At 39.1% G+C, this 4,993-nt stretch overlaps 1 non-coding gene across 1 annotated transcript; it reads right to left on the bottom strand.

Moving 5' to 3' along the window:
* Positions 1 to 4,621: 4,621 nt before the first annotated feature.
* On the bottom strand, positions 4,622 to 4,728 carry LOC141637619 (small nucleolar RNA R71). Its single transcript, XR_012541827.1, has one exon. It is a non-coding gene; the product is annotated as a small nucleolar RNA R71 (small nucleolar RNA).
* Positions 4,729 to 4,993: the final 265 nt, after the last annotated feature.

Raw genomic sequence — 4,993 nt, 5'->3', positions numbered from 1 at the left:
GGTTTAAAATACCTTTTAAAATGTAATTAACCAAATATTATCACCGAAACACGGATTAAACCGTCATGGTATTAAGAACCAAAGGTGAAAAATGTTTTATGGTTAAAAACATGTCATAAAAATGATTTTAAAATTATTGAAATGGTAAAAACCGATTACAAATGTGAAATGAAAATAAAGGGAAGAGACCAAACACGGTTGCATTTAGGTTGAGCAGGGGGCTTTAGGTGCGAGCCTATGTGCTACATAAGTAGCCTCTGCCTCAACCAAAAATCCGGTTTTGGCTCATTCAACCCATATTTGGACCCTGTTATGCATGATTTAGCATGTTATAGTCATGAAATAAATGAAAACATGATAAAAGAAGAAATTTACACCCTCATACTTACATGCTAGGCTTGAGACGAGAAACCGACGAAAGTGTATCAACTTGTTTGGCCGGAAAACTCGGTTTGAAAACCGTTTTAGTAAGTAAAAGAGTGTTTTTTAAGTTTAGTGATAGTGTAGTGGTCGAGATGGTCGGTCAAGTGGTTTAATGCACGATGACATTACCAAACAATGTGTAAGGCTTGTGTTTACGATCGGTAGGTCGTAAACACGTGTCGGATTGTGACTTGAGAAGTCGAGTCTAGAATTTTAAGAGAGAAAAGAGGGGGCGGACACTCGCGTAACTCTCAAATGGTGGCATTTCAGGGGTATTTGTGACACCCCCATACTCCAAGTGCCTTACCAGGACCACTCAGGTATAAGAAAGTCACTAACTCGGTTTCCCGAGGCAATGATAATTAAAAGACAATAACGAAACATTATTTAAATAGTAGTAAAGTTTAAGTGATTACAATTCCAAAACCAAACTGATAAAAATACGATACATGTTCTCTTAAACAAAACGTCTCAAAACTACTAAAGAATGACAGTGGAAGACTCTAATCAGCTCGTGGTGACACATCCCAGCTAGCCCATATGCCTCTAATCAAACCTGCTCAACAACTGCTCACTATCCCCGAATGGATCACCACAGTTTTACAAAACAAAGACGGGGTCAGTACTAATCACACAATACAATCACAATAAGACAAGTAACAAAACAGATAAACCATCACATCAACCCAAACTCCATGATCAACTCCTCATCACTGACTACACACTAAAGTGTGTAGCCCTGCCAGAGTACCCATCGCAACAGGTACTCCACACCGCCAGTGGGGGACTGCAGCCGTTCCCACCTAAGCCCCACTCATCTCCATCGAGCGATAAACCCAAGTCCATTAATGTGCACATCCCTTCTGTGGCAGGTTCTACAGAAGGCGAATCATGGGCGTGAAGCCACTCCCGCAAGTGACTCCACTCAGCCAGGGACGCACCCCGAAGATCACAGACAGATATAATCAACAATGATAAAATCCAACAACCGTCACAATACCAACATTATACTTATCAACAATCATAATCAAATCACCAATCCACATCATGTGACAAATACTGAGTAGGGAAACCCTACCTGGAATGCAAACACACACAGCAGACGATCTTAGCAGCTGTCTTAAAACCTCTCCTCTACGAATCCTCCTTCTATCACATAATCATACAATTACTACATACACAACTAATCATAAAACCCCCAATCCCATAAATTAGGGTTTAAACAAAATCATCCAAACGCTATAAAATCGGTATGTAGGACTTACCCTTGACGCAAGGATCAAAAAGACACAAAGAACAATGAAATCCGACTTCTCAAGCTCCTGGATTTGTCAATAATGTGGATGAAGAGAACAACGTAGTTTGAAATATCCTTTGAGTGAATTAGGTTTATAAAAAGTGTTTAGGGAAGAAGACGACGTAATATAAGTACTAACGTACCCGTCAAAATATTACCCGTTAACCGACCTACTCGATCGAGTAACTAACGTACTCGATCGAGTGCCACTTACTCGATCGAGTACCCTATAGACAGAATACTGTTTCGTAAATCAAAACACCCTTACTCGACAGAGTAAGGCCCACTCGATAGAGTACCCAGAGACACATAAAACCGTAGTATTACAGTCTTCCCTCCTTAATAAGAACTTCATCCCCGAAGTTCAAACCACAAAAAAAAAAAACATATTACCACACTCCCGATGATGTGACCATTATTTGAGCATATTTAGTCCCGAATTAGCCTCGTTCCTATGCTTTTTAGTGCATATTTGGGTCATTTACTATCTTTAGTCCTTTGTTTTGCATATTCTTTGAGGATTTGTTTCCTTGGTAGGAGATGAGTGAAAACCTTGCATTTTCATGACAAAATAGAGCTAAATTGATTGAATCTAATGACCAAGCATCAAAGAGAAGACAAGACTAGAAGGCCTTTGTACATATTATAGTAGATGGGCAATGATGAAGAAATCCTTGCATCCCCGACTAAATCCCGGAGGATTATTGGAAGAAGAGAAGAAGAAAAGAAGAAAGGAAGGCTGGAACCTAATCCGCTCGTCCAGCATAACAAGACGCCCGTCCAGGACTCCAAAGATCTGAGCGTCTTTGCCATAGGGACGCCCGTCCAACCACGCTCCAATCCGCTCATCCACCCATCAAGACGCCCGTCCAACAACCCCCGAATCCGCCCGTCCCGACCCCTTGGACGCACAGATTCTCTTACAAGCCCATACGTCCTCTTCTTCCCTCCATGAAAAATGCGCATATTTGTGAAAGACCGGCAAAAAGGAGACCGGCATCTCCTTTGAGAGGAGCGATTCCTCGAGGACTTAATCGTCACTTAAGCCCTTAGTAAACCCTAATTTATGTACCTAATCCCCACCATAAATACCCAATTAGTCTAACTAGATAATCATGTTCATCTTATCAATCCTTAGTGTAGTTTATATTATTCTAATCTCTCTTTAATCTTGTAATCAACTTCTAATCAAATATTAATACAAATCTCATTTCCTTAATTTCTCTTTTTTGTTCATCTTTTATTTTGGGTAATTGAAGATTATTTGGGTTATTATTGGGAGATTGACAACCTTCCAATCAATAATCAAGTACTTCTATTATTCTTTGCTTTATTTTGGAATCATCATTAGGTATAACCCTCTTAATCCCTTTTTAATTATTGTTAATCATCTTCATTTATTCATCATGTTTTGCTTTGTTAATATGATTGACAACCTTGTTAACATGTTAAACTTGATAATGAGTGAGTAGTTTCCTTAACTAGGGTTAATGGGTAATTAGGGGAAACCAACATGGGGGATGATTCATGCTTAAATTAATATGTTTTCATAATTTATTTGCCTGCTTGTTGTAATCTCAACTTATGCACATGTTATGTTTGATGAAATGCGAGCCTATGAATCCTTGCATTTTTTACCCATCACTTACTTTTTCAATGAGACTTGTAAGACATAAACCAACTCGAGTCTCATTAGACCATGAATATAGTTGAGTAGGGAGGATTAAGTCGACTTGTAGGTGTTGTACAATCTAATCGATTTGGCTCCGGGACCCAAACCTTCATAGTTTTGTAAGATATAAACCAACTCGATCCATCACAACAATAATTGCTTGCTTATAATTTGAGAGTATGTTTGTATGATCAATTCCCATGAATCCCCTATGACCCCATGACACCCTAGTGCCTTTAATCAATTGTTTACACCTCATTTTAATCATCTTGCTTTCTTACTTTTATTTCTATTTAGTTTAGTGATCTTCTTATCTCAACCCAAATCGTGACACCCCTAGACACCGCTACTTGCAATCGAAAATCCTACATCAATACCCGTCCCTTGGGATCCGACCTTTACTTGACTCTTTACTAAAAGTAGAGTTGTTTGTGAAGTTATAAATATTGTTTTGGTGTAGGTGCTCCTAACGACAAGTAACCGAAAATTAAGCTCCAAGTGAGTCCGACCAAAAATGGCGCCGTTGCCGGGGACGGTGTTAACTTGATTTGATTTTCTTAGATTGTTATTAGTTGTGTCTTTCTTTGCCTTGGGGAAGTAAAACTCCTCAAGGTTTGTTCTAATTGTTTTCGAGTTGTTTGATATTTTGCATGTCTAGAAGATCACAAGGTAACTTGTTACCCATTAATCACGAAATTGAAAGGACTTTGACAACCAATAGAAGACTTGCTAGAGGTACTTTGAGAGGAATTGGTGAAGTTGTAGATATTCAACCAAATACTATTGAGTTCATCAACCCTTTTGCAAGAGAAGGTGAGGAGAACCCAACACCAAATCAATCACAAAATCAACCCACAATGCCTAAATTTTCATCACATTCAGTACCAACCGAGGAGAACCTACCCAATGGTACTCCCACACCACAACACTTAACCGGAAATTTCATTGCTAAATCCGCATTTATCCAATTAGTCGAAAGAAGCCAATTTGGGGAGATGCCTAGTGAAGACTCTCACTCTCACATGGAGACTTTTTGTGACTATTGTGATGCGATTTCACAAACCGGTGTGACTCAAGACCAAATTCGATGGGTCTTATTTCCTTTTTCTCTAATTGGCACCGCAAAACAATGGTTGAAAGGCCTTGATAAAGCTACTCTTGGAATTGACTCTTGGAAGAATTTGGCTCTAGCTTTCTACAAAAAATTCTACCCTCCGGAAAAGACTAACATGCTAAGAGCTCAAATTACGGGTTTTAAGCAAAGGGATGAAGAATCTTTGTATGACGCTTGGGAGCGATTCAAAGGAATTTGTCGCTCATGTCCTCATCATGGACTTAGCGAGTGGTTCTTGGTACAACAATTTTGAAATGGTCTTTATGAAGACTCAAGAAACATTCTCAACATGGGATCAAATGGTATGTTCACCGAAGTTGACGATAATCAAACTAGGAACAAGATTGAGGAAATGGCGGTCCATAATTCACAATATAGTAGACCTCGCAAGGCTACTAGAGGAGGAAAGCATGAAGTGGACTCTATTACTCAATTGGGTGCTCAACTTAGTGCTCATATTGATACCATTAACTTAAAGTTTGAAAAG

This window comes from Silene latifolia, unplaced genomic scaffold, assembly GCF_048544455.1.
Source record: "Silene latifolia isolate original U9 population unplaced genomic scaffold, ASM4854445v1 scaffold_122, whole genome shotgun sequence".
Lineage (NCBI taxonomy): Eukaryota > Viridiplantae > Streptophyta > Magnoliopsida > Caryophyllales > Caryophyllaceae > Silene > Silene latifolia.
The sequence above is the reverse complement of the archived record's forward strand: the minus strand, read 5'-3'. Positions and strand labels throughout refer to the sequence as shown.